The sequence below is a fragment of the Oncorhynchus clarkii genome, chromosome 19 (genome assembly GCF_045791955.1).
Source record: "Oncorhynchus clarkii lewisi isolate Uvic-CL-2024 chromosome 19, UVic_Ocla_1.0, whole genome shotgun sequence".
Lineage (NCBI taxonomy): Eukaryota > Metazoa > Chordata > Actinopteri > Salmoniformes > Salmonidae > Oncorhynchus > Oncorhynchus clarkii.
The window spans coordinates 58,488,642-58,509,226 of NC_092165.1; the positions used below are offsets into that span (position 1 = coordinate 58,488,642).

Genomic DNA, 20,585 nt, shown 5'->3' on the forward strand with positions numbered 1-20,585 from the left:
ATGGTGTGTTCAAGACAACTTGGAATTCTGAAAAATATGAGGTCAAGTCATGACTTCAGGGATATTCAGGTCGGAAAGTTGGAGATCTAGAAAGAGACCCGAGATCGCGAGTTGGAATTCCGAGTTGGATGACCGTTCAAAACTAGTTTTCTCAGTCAAGGATAGTTTTTTTCCCCGAGGACTCAGTTGTCTTGAACACGCAGAAGTCGGAAATCTGACGTTTCCGAGTTCTCAGTTGTTCTGAACGTGGCATTTGCCTCCGGGTATTCGACGGAAATACATTTCGTGTCTAAAATTGGATCCTTGGGATGTCCCAACTCTAACGCCACCCCATTGAAGTTGACATTTAAAATTGTACAGGTATGGGTTAAGGTTGGGGTTATGTAAGGGTTGTGGTTAGGCTTATGGTAGGGGTTATAGTCAGAATTAGAGTTTAGGGTAGTGACGTCCCAAGGATCCCATATAGCATTAATGGGCGGGGCGTGGCTGTGAGATTCCTCAGAGGGCAGTCAGTACGAGGCGACAGTAGGAACTAAAAGCTGATATTTTCCAGTCCTGAGCCGATAACGGTCCTCTAAAAACAACTTCAGGTAGGTTGCTGAACGATTTAATTCAGTTTAGATAAATGCTATGTTATTCAATTAATTAAAATAAGTGTTTATGTCTGACGACCAAGCCGAGTTTCGGATGAAAATATTAAACAATGTGGTTGTGAATATAGGTTTGTAAAATCTATCTTAATCACTTCCAATGCAGTATTCTGTAGTTTGGTCAACATAAATTCACTTTTACGTCGGTATCAATTCACATGATATTGTTTTTAAGACAGAGTAAATATTTAGCTCCGGGAAACGTCCCGTTTTAACTCAGTGATAAAGCCGCTTACCGACTATGTTACCTGTTCTAATGAGCGCGCGTTACGTGTGGTCGGTTTCAGAACCCTGGACAGCGCTGGGGCGCTCATTCTACAAACAGGCAACATCCCGACAAAAACAACACAGAAACGTTGAGAGAGATTTTAAAGCTTGTTTGTAGAAACGCTGTAAAAAAAAAGTTCAACTGTGTAATTTGTTTTGAAAAAACTCCGTGTTTTGTATTAAGAGGTCAGCATTGAAAGAGTAAGAGAGATGTTCTCCAATTGTGACATTCGCAAGCTATAGACTTCATCATTTGTCACAGAAATGGGTCATTCAGTAGCCTAGACAAGGCAATACAGTAGCTCCGTAAGGTATTTCTCGGGGAAACAAATGTCAAGACGCTGTTTAAATGTAATTGGTAAGATGGTGCGATATTGCCATTGACCTTTTTTTGGTAATCATTTAGGTTCAAATTGTAGGTTATATGGAGCGAAAGGTTAAGACAGTTTTGCTTGAGACACGTGGCTGTGTTATGTCAAGTATTTCTCAAGCCAAAGCGACTATGGCGATGTATCATGCTATTCGTGCCCACCTACAGCCTCTGCCAAAAGCTCATTCGCGTCGCTGGATGTGAACATGTGTCTCTTTCTTCGGTTCAAAGAGGTGTAGCTTAAACCACACATTAAAGTAGTCACAGTTCCGTCAGCCAACACAGGGATAAGACGTGATTATGATATAGCCTAGCTAATACACTATGTGTAGGCAGAGTTCCCGGTGGGAGAGGAGCTGTGGGTGGGGTTGCCAGATTCGCTGCCAAGGGGATATCCCTCCTTCACACTTCTTAATAGCTTACATTGAGCCTCAAGGCCCAGTGCTTTAACCCCGGGAGTTCTGGGTATTTAGATCTGTATAAATGTGTCAGGGGAGACAACCTGCTCAATCTGAGGTAGAGATATCCACATTGAGGTAGAATACAACACAATATTTGCTTTGTTGGTCCATTTGCATGGATATGCTTTATTTATTGCTGTCATAGTACCCAACCTGACACACTGCCGAGCAACGCCCCCTGGAGCAAAGTGCCGTGCTCAAGGGTACAATGGGGGAAGGCAGTATATGGAATAAATAGGTAGGCAGATCAAAACGTATTTGTTTCTGTATCAGTGACTGTGTGGTCTACCATTGGCCTGTATAGTGCTGCTGCTTTAATACACAGGATTCTATGTTATTCTCCAGGGTTTTGACCCGTGAAGAGGAAGCCGGCACTCTTTGACCCAGTCAGACAAACAATTGGTGAAGGAAAGCTGCTCAAAGAGAGCTTCAGAGACTCACCCAGATCACTTCTATTCAATGGGCTAAGTTAGGATAATGATGTTGAAGCACTTGACTATCTTTGCACTATAGATCTAGTTGATTTGAAAGCAGGGTCTGGCAGACTGACGTTTATACTGTTCCCTCATGTCTTCCTGGGGTACAGTGTGTAGGCAGAACTTCAGTAGCCTGACATCCAAACTGATTTCCCAGTTGATTCGCTTCAATGATGAGTGTCTAGAACTTCACCAACTCACCTCGATCTCTCCCATTCACTGTTCTAACTCGGGATAATGAGACAGGAGCACTAGATTATCTCTGCTCTAGTTTTAATGGAAGCAGGGAATGCCTGACAGACACATTATTGAGATGCTGTGTAGGCTACATAGCAGCATGTTGAAGTTGTTCACATGAGTAGTGTATTTACACGTGGAGTGTTGGTATTTTCCTTGTTGTCCCTGGCTTTGATAAGGGTTAGGGAGCCTGGGTTCGGCCAAGCAGGGTGACAACAGAACAGAACAGTAGGTGGCTTGGTGGCTGAGTTGGGCTATAAGGATCACTCACTAACACACGGAATGGAGTGGTTTTCCAAAGTGGTAGCCTAAGGGCTGGCTCCATGTAAAATATGACCTTATGAACAGATCTAGGATCAGCTTATTGTCCCCAAATACTAACCTTAACCATTGGTTGTCTTCCAACAACATGTGGGAGGAAACCGCACAATAGCCACATATGACCTTATGAACAGATCTAGGATCAGCTTACAATAGCCGCTCTAACTGCAATGTGAATAGTCTATATTCAGTGGTCTATATCCCCGATAGGACTATAACCCCTTTTCCCCTAACCACGAATAGTCTATATTCAAGAGTCTATATCCCTGATAGGACTATAACCCCTTCTCCCCTAACCATGAATAGTCTATATTCAGTAGTCTATATCCCTGATAGGACTATAAACCCGTCTTCCCCAATCTGCATTGACTGCGCTCATAAATGCACTGCTACTCACATACCTCATGAATTTCATCGCGTACCTCGTGCATTTCATCACAGACCTCGGGCATTTCCTCACATACCTCGTGCATTTCCTCACGTACCTCGGGCATTTCCTCACGTACCTCGGGCATTTCATCACAGACCTCGTGCATTTCATCACAGACCTCGGGCATTTCCTCACAGACCTTGTGCATTTCCTCACAGACCTTGTGCATTTCCTCACAGACCTCGTGCATTTCATCACATACCTCGGGCATTTCCTTACATACCTCGTGCATTTCCTCACAGACCTCGTGCATTTCCTCACAGACCTCGTGCATTTCATCACATACCTCGTGCATTTCCTCACATACCTTGTGCATTTCATCAATACCTCGTGCATTTCCTCACAAACCTTGTGCATTTCCTCACATACCTCGTGCATTTCATGACATACCTCGTGAATTTCCCTACATACCTTGTGCATTTCCTCACATACCTCATGCATTTCATCAATACCTCTTGCATTTCATCACATACCTCGTGCATTTCATTACATACCTCGTGCATTTCATTACATACCTTGTGCATTTCATTACATACCTCGTGAATTTCATTACATACCTTGTGCATTTCATCACATCCTCTTCAGTCAAACAGCCAATAATATTGTGCGCATCTGGTTCTTTTCCTGTGTTTGGTCCGGACGTCGTTCTCACCTGCAGCGAACTGCACCACAAGCATTTGGTGTGAAAGCCCCCTTAATTAGGTCTGTGGGGGGGGTGTAGTTCAGGGGGAAGAGTCGTCCACGAATTACTGTACACGGACGGCAGAAGAGAGATGCTGTTGACTTCCACCTGCATGACAACTGATGACTAACAGTATATCAGAGTCAGGAGAATTATATCTGTTCTACTGTACTGATCATGTCTTCATAGCTCTCAAACTCAACTCTGGACCCGGAAGCCAGTTCCACTGCTTTTTTAAATTGTTCCCCTCTAATCAGGGACTGACTTAGACCAGGGACACCAGATGGGTGCCATAAATTATCAAGTAGAACAGAAAAGCAGCAGTAGTCCGGACTTCATAGGGTAAAATTTGAAAACCCCTGCGTAGGCTGTTGGGCTGTGGTCAGGTAGTTTAGCAGGAAAAAACTGCGTTGGCCCAGTAACCAAAAGGTCAGTGGTTCGAATACCTGAGCCGACAAGGATAAAAATCTGTCAATGTGCCCTTGAGTAAGGCACTTAACCATAATTTGCTCCATGGGTGCCATACTACTATGGCTGACCCTGTAAAACAACACATTTCACTGAGCCTATCCAGTATATGTGGCAATAAAACATTTAGTTTTTTTTTTTATTCAGTAAGAAATAGGTCAGAATAAATTCACATCCAAATGGCTTTGTGCAGACTAGTATGAAAGAATGAAAAACACAGTATGTTCATCATCTGAATTTACATTTTTACTAATGATTTTTCATTTAGAAAAATACTTGAACGGGAAAAAGGTACAGAATCTTGGGTCTTGCCAGTCATCATATTAAGAGTCAACATTCCCAATACCGGTCTATGAGGCATCATCTAACTACATTGATGCGAAGTTAGTAAACGTCAATACAGTGTTTGCATAATGATGAATACAAGTGTCCTGGAGCAGATACCACGCCGTTAGTACCCTTCTATGACACTGTATACATAGCGGTTCTATGACGGTTCTATGGTTCTATGACACTGTATACATATCGGTTCTATGACGGTTCTATGGTTCTATGACACTGTATACATATCGGTTCTATGACGGTTCTATGGTTCTATGACACTGTATACATATCGGTTCTATGACGGTTCTGTGGTTCTATGACACTGTATACATATCGGTTCTATGACGGTTCTGTGGTTCTATGACACTGTATACATATCGGTTCTATGACGGTTCTATGGTTCTATGACACTGTATACATAGCGGTTCTATGACGGTTCTATGGTTCTATGACACTGTATACATATCGGTTCTATGACGGTTCTATGGTTCTATGACACTGTATACATATCGGTTCTATGACGGTTCTGTGGTTCTATGACACTGTATACATAGCGGTTCTATGACGGTTCTGTGGTTCTATGACACTGTATACATATCGGTTCTATGACGGTTCTATGGTTCTATGACACTGTATACATAGCGGTTCTATGACGGTTCTATGGTTCTACGACACTGTATACAGATCGTTTCTGAAACCTCTTGGAATCTGATCTGGGAATGCCTATTTGATCTGAATGAGAGTGCATATTTGCAGTAACCCGAACCCCCCCCCCCGACACACACGGATGCATGCACACACAAACACACACTCAGAAGTCACCTCAAAGCAAGGGCAAGCTGGGCATGGTGATACTGTCATCCATCAGAACTGTGGAGCCTGTCGGACTAACTAACTCACTAACTAACTAACATAGACACAACTGCCCCAGCCCAGACAGTGTTCCTAATGATTCCACCATCTGTGTGGGTGGGAGTTAAGGTGTGAGCATGCTAGCAGAACTCCGCTAAGTGTGCTCGCATACACCCTTAAAAAACCTTCACTTGAAAAACGAGACAAAAGCGGCGACTAGTACTGTTTGTCCATTTTGAGACGCCTTAGCCAATATACACTTCCTCAAAATAGTCAGAATGAATCTAAGATAACTCAAGAAATCTGTCAATTAATTTTTAAGTTTTTGCGAAGGAGATCTTAGTCCCACAATTTTACATCTAACTAATGTTTTTTTTAATGAAAAACGAGTTGTCTCTCGATGAATGACAACAAAGACTTTATTGAAGAATCCCTACTGTTGACCAATTATCGACGAAGGTAGCGTAGACATCGGCTCCGAACTTCGGCTTGCCTCCAGAAAAAAATCTTGTGTGCCTGAACAGCTGAAAAAACCCTCACCGAAGACCAAAACATCACGAAATGTCATCATCATAGATGCACAATCTCTTCCGAACTGATTCGGCTGGGAAGCTTTTAGACGCCTTTACAGTAGAGCAGAGGCACGGGGCACATCTGGGCACAGTTGTCCTGTCACTTTGAATTCACCACAGAGCAAGGTATGTTTACAGCTCTGTGGAGGACGGGTATGTTTACAGCTCTGTGGAGGACGGATATGTTTACAGCACTGTGGAGGATGGTTATGAACAACACACAGCTCTGTGGAGGATGGTTATGAACAACACAGCTCTGTGGAGGATGTGTATGAACAGCAACTCTGTGGAGGATGGATATGAACAACACACAGCTCTGTGGAGGATGCTTATGAACAACACACAGCTCTGTGGAGGATGTGTATGAACAGCAGCTCTGTGGAGGATGCTTATGAACAACACACAGCTCTGTGGAGGATGTGTATGAACAGCAGCTCTGTGGAGGATGGATATGAACAACACACAGCTCTGTGGAGGATGCTTATGAACAACACACAGCTCTGTGGAGGATGTGTATGAACAGCAGCTCTATATGTGAACCTTTTGGAATTACCTGGATTTCTGCATAAATTGGTCATCAAATTTGATCTGATCTTCATCTAAGTCACAACAATAGACAAAAAATAGTGTGCTTAAACTAATAACACACAAATTATTGTATTTTTCTTGTCTATATTGAATACATCATTTAAACATTCACAGTGTAGGTTGAAAAACGTTTGTGAACCCCTAGGCTAATGACTTCTCCAAAAGCTAATTGGAGTCAGGAGCTAACCTGGAGTCCAATCAATGAGACGAGATTGGAGATGTTGGTTAGAGCTGAGCTGCCCTGCACTATAAAAAACACTCACTAAATTTGAGATTGCTATTCACAAGAAGCATTGCCTGATGTGAACCATGCCTCGAACAAAACAGATCTCAGAAGACCTAAGATTAAGAATTGTTGACTTAATAAAGCTGGAAAGGGTTACAAAAGTATCTCTAAAAGTCTTGATGTTCATCAGTCTACAGTAATACAAATGGTCTATAAATGGAGAAAGTTCAGCACTGTTGCTACTCTCCCTAGGAGTGGCCATCCTGCAAAATGACTGCAAGAGCCCAGAGGAGAATGTTCAGTGAGCTTAAGAAGAATCTTAGAGTGTCAGCTGAAGACTTTCAGAAATTTCTGGAACATGGTAACATCTCCGTTGACTAGTCTACAATACGTAAAACCCTAAACAGGAATGGTGTTCATGGGAGGACACAACGGAAGAAGCCACTGCTGTCCAAAAAAACCCATTGCTGCACACCTGAAGTTTGCAAAAGTGCACCTGGATGTTCCACAGCGCTACTGGCAAAATATTCTGTGGACAAATGAAACTACAGTTGAGTTGTTTGGAAGGAACACACAACACCATGTGTGGAGAAAAAAGGCACAACACACCAACATCAAAACCTCATCCCAACTGTAAAGAATGGTGGAGGGAGCATCATTTGGGGCTGCGTTGCTGCCTCAGGGCCTGGACAGCTTGCTATCATCGACGCAAAAATGAATTCCAAAGTTTATCAAGACATTTTGCAGGAGAATGTTAGGCTATCTCTCCGCCAATTGAAGCTCAACAGAAGTTGATTGATGCAACAGGACAACGACCCAAAACACAGAAGTAAATCAACAACAGAATGACTTCAACAGAAGAAAATACCCCTTCTGGAATGGCCCAGTCAGAGTCCTGACCTCAAGAGAGCAGTTCACACCCTACATCCCAAGAATATTGCTGAACTGAAACAGTTTTGTAAAGAGGAATTGTCCAAAATTCCTCCTGACCGTTATGCAGGTCTGATCCGCAACTACAGAAAAGGTTTGGTTGAGGTTATTGCTGCCAAAGGAGGGCCAACCAGTTATTAAATCCAAGGGTTCACATACTTTTTCCACCCTGCTCTGTGACTGTTTACACAGTGTGTTCAATAAAGACATGAAAACATATAATTGTTTGTGTGTTATTAGTTTAAGCAGACTGTGTTTGTCTGTTGTTGTGACCTAGATGAAGATAAGATCAAATTTTATTTTATTTATGCAGAAATCCAGGTATTTAAAAAAGGTTCACATACTTTTTCTTGCCACTGTATGTTTACAGCTCTGTGGAGGATAGGTATGTTTACAGCTCTGTGGAGGATAGGTATGTTTACAGCTCTGTGGAGGATGGGTATGAACAGCATAGGGGTCTGTGGAGGATGGGTATGAACAACATAGGGCTCTGTGGAGGATGGGTATGAACAGCATAGAGCTCTGTGGAGGATGGGTATGTTTACAGCTCTGTGGAGGATGGGTATGTTTACAGCTCTGTGGAGGATGGGTATGAACAGCATAGAGCTCTGTGGAGGATGGGTATGTTTACAGCTCTGTGGAGGATAGGTATGTTTACAGCTCTGTGGAGGATGGGTATGTTTACAGCTCTGTGGAGGATAGGTATGTTTACAGCTCTGTGGAGGATAGGTATGTTTACAGCTCTGTGGAGGATGGGTATGTTTACAGCTCTGTGGAGGATAGGTATGTTTACAGCTCTGTGGAGGATAGGTATGTTTACAGCTCTGTGGAGGATAGGTATGTTTACAGCTCTGTGGAGGATGGGTATGTTTACAGCTCTGTGGAGGATAGGTATGTTTACAGCTCTGTGGAGGATAGGTATGTTTACAGCTCTGTGGAGGATAGGTATGTTTACAGCTCTGTGGAGGATAGGTATGTTTACAGCTCTGTGGAGGATAGGTATGTTTACAGCTCTGTGGAGGATGGGTATGTTTACAGCTCTGTGGAGGATAGGTATGTTTACAGCTCTGTGGAGGATAGGTATGTTTACAGCTCTGTGGAGGATAGGTATGTTTACAGCTCTGTGGAGGATAGGTATGTTTACAGCTCTGTGGAGGATAGGTATGTTTACAGCTCTGTGGAGGATAGGTATGTTTACAGCTCTGTGGAGGATAGGTATGTTTACAGCTCTGTGGAGGATAGGTATGTTTACAGCTCTGTGGAGGATAGGTATGTTTACAGCTCTTTTTTTTCTTAATTTTTTTAAAATTTCACCTTTATTTAACTAGGTAGGCTAGTTGAGAACAAGTTCTCATTTACAACTGCGACCTGGCCAAGATAAAGCATAGCAGTGTGAACAGACAACACAGAGTTACACATGGAGTAAACAATTAACAAGTCAATAACACAGTAGAAAAAAAAAGTCTATATACATTGTGTGCAAAAGGCATGAGGAGGTAGGTGAATAATTACAATTTTGCTGTGGAGGATAGGTATGTTTACAGCTCTGTTTACAGCTCTGTGGAGGATGGGCGTGAACAGCATAGAGCTCTGTGGAGGATGGGTATAAACAGCATAGAGTTATGTGGAGGATGGGTGTGAACAGCATAGAGCTCTGTGGAGGATGAGTATGAACAACATAGGGCTCAGTGGAGGATGGGTATGAACAACAGGGCTCTGTGGAGAATGAGTATGAACAACATAGAGCTCTGTGGATGATGGGTATGTTTACAGCTCTGTGGAGGATGGGTATGTTTACAGCTCTGTGGAGGATAGGTATGTTTACAGCTCTGTGGAGGATGGGTATGTTTACAGCTCTGTGGAGGATGGGTATGTTTACAGCTCTGTGGAGGATAGGTATGTTTACAGCTCTGTGGAGGATGGGTGTGAACAGCATAGGGCTCTGTGGAGGATGGGTATGAACAACATAGAGCTCTGTGGAGGATGGGTATGTTTACAGCTCTGTGGAGGATAGGTATGAACAACATAGAGCTCTGTGGAGGATGGGTGTGAACAACAGAGCTCTGTGGAGGATAGGTATGAACAACATAGAGCTCTGTGGAGGATAGGTATGTTTACAGCTCCATGGAGGATGGGTATGAACAACATAGAGCTCTGTGGAGGATGGGTATGAACAGCAGAGCTCTGTGGAGGATGGGTATGAACAACATAGAGCTCTGTGGAGGATGGGTATGAACAACAGGGCTCTGTGGAGAATGAGTATGAACAACATAGAGCTCTGTGGATGATGGGTATGAACAACACAGGGTTCTGTGGAGGATGAGTATGAGCAACATAGAGCTCTGTGGAGGATGGGTATGAACAACATAGAGCTCTGTGGAGGATAGGTATGAACAACATAGAGCTCTGTGGAGGATGGGTGTGAACAACATAGAGCTCTGTGGAGGATAGGTATGAACAACATAGAGCTCTGTGGAGGATAGGTATGTTTACAGCTCCATGGATGACGGGTATGAACAACATAGAGCTCTGTGGAGGATGGGTATGAACAGCAGAGCTCTGTGGAGGATGGGTATGAACAACATAGAGCTCTGTGGAGGATGGGTGTGAACAACATAGAGATCTGTGGAGGATGGGTGTGAACAGCATAGAGCTCTGTGGAGGGATGGGTGTGAACAACATAGAGCTCTGTGGAGGATGGGTGTGAACAACATAGAGCTCTGTGGAGGATGGGTGTGAACAACATAGAGCTCTGTGGAGGATGGGTGTGAACAACATAGAGCTCTGTGGAGGATGGGTGTGAACAACATAGAGCTCTGTGGAGGATGGGTAGGAACAGCATAGAGCTCTGTGGAGGATGGGTGTGAACAGCATAGGGCTCTGTGGAGGATAGGTATGTTTACAGCTCTGTGGAGGATGGGTATGAACAGCATAGAGCTCTGTGGAGGATGGGTATGAACAGCATAGGGCTCTGTGGAGGATGGGTATGAACAGCATAGAGCTCTGTGGAGGATGGGTATGAACAACATAGAGGTCTGTGGAGGATGGGTATGTTTACAGCTCTGTGGAGGATAGGTATGAACAACATAGAGCTCTGTGGAGGATGGGTGTGAACAACAGAGCTCTGTGGAGGATAGGTATGAACAACATAGAGCTCTGTGGAGGATAGGTATGTTTACAGCTCCATGGAGGATGGGTATGAACAACATAGAGCTCTGTGGAGGATGGGTATGAACAGCAGAGCCCTTTGGAGGATGGGTATGAACAACATAGAGCTCTGTGGAGGATGGGTATGAACAACAGGGCTCTGTGGAGAATGAGTATGAACAACATAGAGCTCTGTGGATGATGGGTATGAACAACACAGGGTTCTGTGGAGGATGAGTATGAGCAACATAGGGCTCTGTGGAGGATGGGTATGAACAACATAGAGCTCTGTGGAGGATAGGTATGAACAACATAGAGCTCTGTGGAGGATGGGTGTGAACAACATAGAGCTCTGTGGAGGATAGGTATGAACAACATAGAGCTCTGTGGAGGATAGGTATGTTTACAGCTCCATGGATGACGGGTATGAACAACATAGAGCTCTGTGGAGGATGGGTGTGAACAGCAGAGCTCTGTGGAGGATGGGTATGAACAACATAGAGCTCTGTGGAGGATGGGTGTGAACAACATAGAGATCTGTGGAGGATGGGTGTGAACAGCATAGAGCTCTGTGGAGGATGGGTGTGAACAACATAGAGCTCTGTGGAGGGATGGGTGTGAACAGCATAGAGCTCTGTGGAGGATGGGTGTGAACAGCATAGAGCTCTGTGGAGGATGGGTGTGAACAGCATAGAGCTCTGTGGAGGATGGGTGTGAACAGCATAGAGCTCTGTGGAGGATGGGTATGAACAACATAGAGCTCTGTGGAGGATGGGTATGAACAACATAGAGATCTGTGGAGGATGGGTGTGAACAGCATAGAGCTCTGTGGAGGATAGGTATGTTTACAGATCTGTGGAGGATGGGTATGAACAACATAGAGCTCTGTGGAGGATGGGTGTGAACAGCATAGAGCTCTGTGGAGGGATGGGTGTGAACAACATAGAGCTCTGTGGAGGATGGGTATGAACAACATAGAGCTCTGTGGAGGATGGGTGTGAACAACATAGAGCTCTGTGGAGGATGGGTATGAACAGCATAGGGCTCTGTGGAGGATGGGTGTGAACAACATAGGGCTCTGTGGAGGATGGGTGTGAACAACATAGAGCTCTGTGGAGGATGGGTGTGAACAACATAGAGCTCTGTGGAGGATGGGTATGAACAACATAGAGCTCTGTGGAGGATGGGTGTGAACAGCATAGAGCTCTGTGGAGGATGGGTGTGAACAGCATAGAGCTCAGTGGAGGATGGGTGTGAACAGCATAGAGCTCTGTGGAGGATGGGTGTGAACAGCATAGAGCTCTGTGGAGGATGGGTGTGAACAGCATAGAGCTCTGTGGAGGATGGGTGTGAACAGCATAGAGCTCTGTGGAGGATGGGTGTGAACAGCATAGAGCTCTGTGGAGGATGGGTATGAACAGCATAGGGCTCTGTGGAGGATGGGTGTGAACAACATAGAGCTCTGTGGAGGATGGGTGTGAACAGCATAGAGCTCTGTGGAGGATGGGTATGAACAGCATAGAGCTCTGTGGAGGATGGGTATGAACAACATAGGGCTCTGTGGAGGATGGGTATGAACAGCATAGAGCTCTGTGGAGGATGGGTGTGAACAACATAGAGCTCTGTGGAGGATGGGTATTTATGTATTTTTTATTTCACCTTTATTTAACTAGGTAGGCTAGTTGAGAACAAGTTCTCATTTACAACTGCAACCTGGCCAAGATAAAGCACATCAGTTTGACACATACAACAACACAGAGTTACACATGGAATAAACAAACATAGACAATAATACAGTAGAAAAAGTCTATATACAATCTGTGCAAATGAGGTAAGATAAGGGAGGTAAGGCAATAAATAGGCCATGGTTGCGAAGTAATTACAATACAGAAATTAAACACTGGAATGGTAGATGTGCAGAAGATAAATGTGCAAGTAGAGATACTGGGGTGCAAAGGAGCAAGATAAATAAATACAGTATGGGGATGAGGTAGTTGAATGGGCTATTTACATATGGGCTATGTACAGGTGCAGTGATCTGTGAGCTGCTCTGACAACTGGTGCTTAAAGCTAGTGAGGGAGATATGTGTATCCAGCTTCAGTGATTTTTGCAGTTCGTTCCAGTCATTGGCAGCAGAGAACTGGAAGGAAAGGTGTCCAAAGTAGGAATTGGCTTTGGGGATGACCAGTGAGATATACCTGCTGGAGCGGGTGCTGCTATGGTGACCAGTGAGCTGAGATAAGGCGGGGCTTTACCTAGCAGAGACTTGTAGATGACCTGGAGCCAGTGGGTTTGGCGACGAGTAGCGAGGGCTAGCCATCGAGAGCATACATGTCGCAGTGGTGGGTAGTATATGGGGCTTTGGTGACAAAACGGATGGCACTGTGATAGACTGCATCCAATTTGTTGAATAGAGTGTTGGAGGCTATTTTGTAAGTGACATTGCCGAAGTCGAGGATCAGTAGGATAGTCAGTTTTATGAGGGTATGTTTGGCAGCATGAGTGAAGGATGCTTTGTTGCAAAATAGGAAGCCAATTCTAGATTTAATTTTGGATTGGAGATGCTTAAGGTGAGTCTGGAAGGATAGTTTACAGTCTAACCAGACACCTAGGTATTTGTAGTTGTCCACATATTCTAAGTTAGAACCATCCAGAGTAGTGATGCTAGTCGGGCGGGATGGTGCAGGCAGGAGGAGGCTTGGGCGAGTTGCTATGGGGGGTGCATGGCTGTTGACCGGGGTAGGGGTAGCCAGGTGGAAAGCATGGCCAGCCGTAGAAAAATGCTTATTTAAATTCTCAATTATAGTGGATTTATCGGTGGTGACCGTTTTTCCTAGCCTCAGTGCAGTGGGCAGCTGGGAGGAGGTGGACTTTACAGTATCCCAGAACTTGGTGCTACAGGAGGAACATTTCTGCTTGAAAAAGCCTTAGCTTTCCTAACTGCCTGTGTATATTGGTTCCTAACTTCCCTGAAAAGTTGCATATCGCGGGGGCTATTCGATGCTAATGCAGAACGCCACAGGATGTTTTTGTGCTGGTCAGGGGCAGACTGGTCTGGATAGAACCAAGGGCTATATTTGTATGAACAGTATGAGCAGAATAATGGCAGGTTGTATAGATACATCTGGGAGGGAGGGAGATAAAAGAGTGTGCGTCTCTCAGGGCAGATGTGCATGTGCGCACGAATGTGTTTGCGAGTCTACGGTCTATGTGAGCGTATGCATGAGCACTTTTCTGTGTGTGTGTGTGTGTGTGTGTGTGTGTGTGTGTGTGTGTACGTACAGTACATCGAGAGGGGAAGAAAAGGGAAGTGAGTGAGGAGGGAGTCGGGGGTTAAGAGAGAGACAAAGAGAGAAAGTGAAAGAGAGACTATGTGTTATGCAAGTGTATGAGATGGGTGTTCTGTCTGCTATCTGCCTGGTAATGGTGCGGAGGCGTGGGGGTTGGTGGAGGGAGGGTGGGGTTGGGTGGGTGGGTGCTCTGCTTGGTAATGGTGCTGAGGCGTGGGGGTGGAGGGAGGGAGAGAAAGGGGGAGGGGCTGTGAACAGGCCTACTCCACTAGATTAATACTGTAGGTTTTATCCTCTCCGAATGGGACGCTCTGGCTTTAGTCCCATAATCCCCTCTGGGAAAGATGATTGCTTCGAATCTCCTGCATACTGCGTTGCCATCACAGGCCGTACCACTACCTGCATGCATGTACACACACAAAATCACGCACATGCACACACTAACAGTTGTATAATGAGGAAAGTGGCATCACCGTGGTTAACATGTTTGAAGGCTGATTATATTCAGATATTGCCTCTGTGTCCGTTACTAATACAGACCCTAGCTGAAAGACCGTTTTCTGTAGAATCTCTGATTTCTGAGGAACTCTTCCCTGCTCTTCGGAGCAGGTTTCTGTTCCGATTTGCTTCAGTGTCTCAACAAGGATCCGTAATATTCCATGATCTGAGCACTAGCAGTGGGTTACAGTATGTGAGCACTAGCAGTGGGTTACAGTATGTGAGCACTAGCAGTGGGTTACAGAATGTTAGCACTAGCAGTGGGTTAGGGTATTATAGCACTAGCAGTGGGTTACAGTATGTTAGCACTAGCAGTGGGTTACAGTATGTTAGCACTAGCAGTGGGTTACAGTATGTTAGCACGAGCAGTGGGTTACAGTATGTTACAGCGTGTTGGTGCTAGCAGTGGGTTACAGTGTGTTAGCGCTAGCAGTGGGTTACAGTGTGTTACAGTGTGTTGGTGCTAGCAGTGGGTTACAGTGTGTTGGTGCTAGCAGTGGGTTACAGTGTGTTACAGTGTGTTGGTGCTAGCAGTGGGTTACAGTGTGTTGGTGCTAGCAGTGGGTTACAGTGTGTTGGTGCTAGCAGTGGGTTACAGTGTGTTGGTGCTAGCAGTGGGTTACAGTGTGTTGGTGCTAGCAGTGGGTTACAGTGTGTTGGCACTAGCAGTGGGTTACAGTGTGCTGGTGCTAGCAGTGTGTTAGCGCTAACAGTGGGTTACAGTGTGTTACAGTGTGTTTGTGCTAGCAGTGGGTTACAGTGTGTTGGTGCTAGAAGTGGGTTACAGTGTGTTGGTGCTAGCAGTGGGTTACAGTGTGTTAGCGCTAGCAGTGGGTTACAGTGTGTTACAGTGTGTTTGTGCTAGCAGTGGGTTACAATATGTTGGTGCTAGCAGTGGGTTACAGTGTGTTGGTGCTAGCAGTGGGTTACAGTGTTTTACAGTGTGTTGGTGCTAGCAGTGGGTTACAGTGTGTTGGTGCTAGGAATGTGTTAGCGCTAGCAGTGGGTTACAGTGTGTTACAGTGTGTTAGCACTAGCAGTGGGTTACAGTGTGCTGGTGCTAGCAGTGTGTTAGCGCTAGCAGTGGGTTACAGTGTGTTACAGTGTGTTTGTGCTAGCAGTGGGTTACAATATGTTGGTGCTAGCAGTGGGTTACAGTGTGTTACAGTGTGTTGGTGCTAGCAGTGGGTTACAGTGTGTTGGTGCTAGCAGTGGGTTACAGTGTTTTGGTGCTAGCAGTGGGTTACAGTGTGATGGTGCTAGCAGTGGGTTACAGTGGGTTGGTGCTAGCAGTGGATTACAGTGTGTTACAGTGTGTTGATACTAGCAGTGGATTGCAGTATGTTGGAGCTAGCAGTGGGTTACAGTGTGTTGGTGCTAGCAGTGGGTTACAGTGTGTTGGTGCTAGCAGTGGGTTACAGTGTGCTGGTGCTAGCAGTGGGTTACAGTGTGTTGGCGCTAGCAGGGTGTTACAGTGTGTTGGTGCTAGCAGGGTGTTACAGTGTGTTGGTGCTAGCAGGGTGTTACAGTGTGTTGGTGCTAGCAGTGGGTTACAGTGTGTTGGTGCTAGCAGGGTGTTACAGTGTGTTGGTGCTAGCAGTGGGTTACAGTGTGTTGGTGCTAGCAGTGGGTTGCAGTGTGTTGGTGCTAGCAGGGTGTTACAGTGTGTTGGCGCTAGCAGGGTGTTACAGTGTGTTGGCGCTAGCAGGGTGTTACAGTGTGTTGGCGCTAGCAGGGTGTTACAGTGTGTTGGTGCTAGCAGGGTGTTACAGTGAGTTGGCGCTAGCAGGGTGTTACAGTGTGTTGGTGCTAGCAGGGTGTTACAGTGTGTTGGTGCTAGCAGTGGGTTGCAGTGTGTTGGTGCTAGCAGGGTGTTACAGTGTGTTGGCGCTAGCAGGGTGTTACAGTGTATTACAGTGTGTTGGTGCTAGCAGGGTGTTACAGTGTGTTGGTGCTAGCAGGGTGTTGCAGTGTGTTGGTGCTATCAGTGGGTTACAGTGTGTTGGTGCTAGCAGGGTGTTACAGTGTGTTGGTGCTAGCAGGGTGTTACAGTGTGTTGGTGCTAGCAGGGTGTTACAGTGTGTTGTGAGTGTGTTGATACTAGCAGTGGATTACAGTGTGTTGGCGCTAGCAGGGTGTTACAGTGTGTTGTGAGTGTGTTGATACTAGCAGTGGATTACAGTGTGTTGGCGCTAGCAGGGTGTTACAGTGTGTTGTGAGTCTGTTGATACTAGCAGTGGATTACAGTGTAGTGGCGCTAGCAGGGTGTTACAGTGTGTTGTGAGTGTGTTGATACTAGCAATGGGTTACAGTGTGTTGGCGCTAGCAGGGTGTTACAGTGTGTTACAGTGTGTTGGTGCTAGCAGGGTGTTACAGTGTGTTGGTGCTAGCAGTGGGTTACAGTGTGTTGGTGCTAGCAGTGGGTTGCAGTGTGCTGGCGCTAGCAGGGTGTTACAGTGTGTTGGTGCTAGCAGTGGGTTACAGTGTGTTGGTGCTAGCAGGGTGTTACAGTGTGTTGGTGCAAGCAGGGTGTTACAGTGTGTTTGTGCTAGCAGGGTGTTACAGTGAGTTGGTGCTAGCAGGGTGTTACAGTGGGTTGGTGCTAGCAGGGTGTTACAGTGTGTTGGTGCTAGCAGGGTGTTACAGTGTGTTGGTGCTAGCAAGGTGTTACAGTGTGTTGGTGCTAGCAGGGTGTTACAGTGTGTTGTTGCTAGCAGGGTGTTACAGTGTGTTGGCGCTAGCAGGGTGTTACAGTGTGTTGGTGCTAGCAGTGGGTTACAGTGTGTTGGTGCTAGCAGTGGGTTACAGTGTGCTGGTGCTAGCAGGGTGTTACAGTGTGTTGGTGCTAGCAGGGTGTTACAGTGTGTTGGAGCTAGCAGGGTGTTACAGTGTGTTGGCGCTAGCAGGGTGTTACAGTGTGTTGGCGCTATCAGGGTGTTACAGTGTGTTGGCGCTAGCAGGGTGTTACAGTGTGTTGGCGCTAGCAGGGTGTTACAGTGTGTTGGCGCTAGCAGGGTGTTACAGTGTGTTGGTGCTAGCAGGGTGTTACAGTGTGTTTGCGCTAGCAGGGTGTTACAGTGTGTTGGCGCTAGCAGGGTGTTACAGTGTGTTGGTGCTAGCAGTGGGTTACAGTGTGTTGGTGCTAGCAGGGTGTTACAGTGAGTTGGCGCTAGCAGGGTGTTACAGTGTGTTGGTGCTAGCAGGGTGTTACAGTGTGTTGGAGCCAGCAGGGTGTTACAGTGTGTTGGTGCTAGCAGTGGGTTACAGTGTGTTGGTGCTAGCAGTGGGTTACAGTGTGTTGGTGCTAGCAGGGTGTTACAGTGTGTTGGCGCTAGCAGGGTGTTACAGTGTGTTGGTGCTAGCAGTGGGTTACAGTGTGTTGGTGCTAGCAGGGTGTTACAGTGTGTTGGTGCTAGCAGTGGGTTACAGTGTGTTGGTGCTAGCAGGGTGTTACAGTGTGTTGGTGCTAGCAGTGGGTTACAGTGTGTTGGTGCTAGCAGGGTGTTACAGTGTGTTGGTGGTAGCAGTGGGTTACAGTGTGTTGGTGCTAGCAGGGTATTACAGTGTGTTGGTGCTAGCAGTGGATTACAGTGTGTTGGTGCTAGCAGGGTGTTACAGTGTGTTGGTGCTAGCAGTGGGTTACAGTGTGTTGGTGCTAGCAGTGGGTTACAGTGTGTTGGCGCTAGCAGTGGGTTACAGTGTGTTGGTGCTAGCAGTGGGTTACAGTGTGTTGGTGCTAGCAGGGTGTTACAGTGTGTTGGCGCTAGCAGGGTGTTACAGTGTGTTGGTGCTAGCAGGGTGTTACAGTGTGTTGGTGTTAGCAGTGGGTTACAGTGTGTTGGTGCTAGCAGGGTGTTACAGTGTGTTGGTGCTAGCAGTGGGTTACAGTGTGTTGGTGCTAGCAGGGTGTTACAGTGTGTTGGTGCTAGCAGTGGGTTACAGTGTGTTGGTGCTAGCAGGGTGTTACAGTGTGTTGGTGCTAGCAGTGGGTTACAGTGTGTTGGTGCTAGCAGGGTGTTACAGTGTGTTGGTGCTAGCAGTGGGTTACAGTGTGTTGGTGCTAGCAGGGTGTTACAGTGTGTTGGTGCTAGCAGTGGGTTACAGTGTGTTGGTGCTAGCAGTGGGTTACAGTGTGTTGGCGCTAGCAGTGGGTTACAGTGTGTTGGTGCTAGCAGTGGGTTACAGTGTGTTGGTGCTAGCAGGGTGTTACAGTGTGTTGGTGTTAGCAGTGGGTTACAGTGTGTTGGTGCTAGCAGGGTGTTACAGTGTGTTGGTGCTAGCAGTGGGTTACAGTGTGTTGGTGCTAGCAGGGTGTTACAGTGTGTTGGTGCTAGCAGTGGGTTACAGTGTGTTGGTGCTAGCAGGGTGTTACAGTGTGTTGGTGCTAGCAGTGGGTTACAGTGTGTTGGTGCTAGCAGGGTGTTACAGTGTGTTGGTGCTAGCAGTGGGTTACAGTGTGTTGGTGCTAGCAGGGTGTTACAGTGTGTTGGTGCTAGCAGTGGGTTACAGTGTGTTGGCGCTAGCAGTGGGTTACAGTGTGTTGGTGCTAGCAGTGGGTTACAGTGTGTTGGTGCTAGCAGGGTGTTACAGTGTGTTGGCGCTAGCAGGGTGTTACAGTGTGTTGGTGCTAGCAGGGTGTTACAGTGTGGTGTGAGTGTGTTGATACTAGCAGGGTGTTACAGTGTGTTGTGAGTGTGTGAGTTGTGTCGTTTATCGGGGTGCGTTGTATTATGTTTCACGTGTGTACAGATGCACAATCTGTCAGGGTTACACACACACACACACACACACCCACACACACACACACACACACACACACACACACACACACTAGTTCTGAAGAGGGTTAAACCAAGGCCTCATACCTTTTAAAGTGTTAATCAACTGTGTTATGATAAACTGTAAGGTCTCCTCTTCAGGAGACCTCTCTCTCTGTGTGTGTGTGTGTTATAACCTGTTTTTGAGTGTTCTGACCTTCAGACACTATCAGAAGGCATCTACATTCAGACTCCTCCTGTCTGGATCCCACCGTGGTTATCTGGTTTTCTGAGAACACAAGGCTGCCAAAGACCTGATGAAACCAGCCAGCTGTCAGAAGATGCTTATGCTCGTTCACCTTGTTATGACCCTACACTTGTGATGAAAGGTCAAGTTTTGGTCAAACCCACTTCTGAACTTTTAATTGCTGATAAGATGGTTACTTCTGTCAGGAGGAGGTCAGATGTATTAAAATGTTGTTGCCATGGAAACTCACGCACAGAGAACTGGGAGAGACTGTATGAGTTATAGGATGTTACAAGATGTCTTAGACATTTTGCAGAACTTGGGGAGAACTATCATATATTGTTATATTGTACTCTGTATCAACTTCTGCCTACAATTGTATTACTAAAAGGAGTATTTGAATACTTAAACAAAGAGGCTATGTTTCCTTTCCATTACTAATGTATGTTTGATAATTATATAGACCTGATCATTTGTTGAGGAAATTGACCAACAGATGCATGGTAATGATCCAAATCTACTGACTGTTGCCAGGAATCAATTACCCACCATTAAAGAGATTCTCTGGTACTTTTGTGTACTTTTTAGCCAGTAGTTCTGAAAGTAGCGCTTACGATCCAAAAGAGGTCCCCAGAAGTAGCATACTACGCATTGGCTAGAACTCAAATTGCTAGGGTGGGTGGCCCACGTGGGAGAAAATGTAGGAAAAATGGCACAGCACAGCTGCCAGATTTCATGGCTAATTGCGGTAAAACAGTAATTTTACTCATAGATTATGCATGCATGAACTA

The 20,585-nt window shown here is 45.9% G+C and overlaps 1 protein-coding gene across 1 annotated transcript in view; it reads left to right on the forward strand.

Moving 5' to 3' along the window:
* Positions 1-514: 514 nt before the first annotated feature.
* LOC139374372 (synaptosomal-associated protein 25-B-like) overlaps positions 515-20,585 on the forward strand; it is an 88,872-nt gene continuing 68,801 nt past the window's right edge. The window contains exon 1 of the mRNA XM_071115413.1: positions 515-590. The gene's annotated coding sequence lies outside the window, so the exon portion shown is untranslated. The remainder of the gene's footprint in view (positions 591-20,585) is intronic.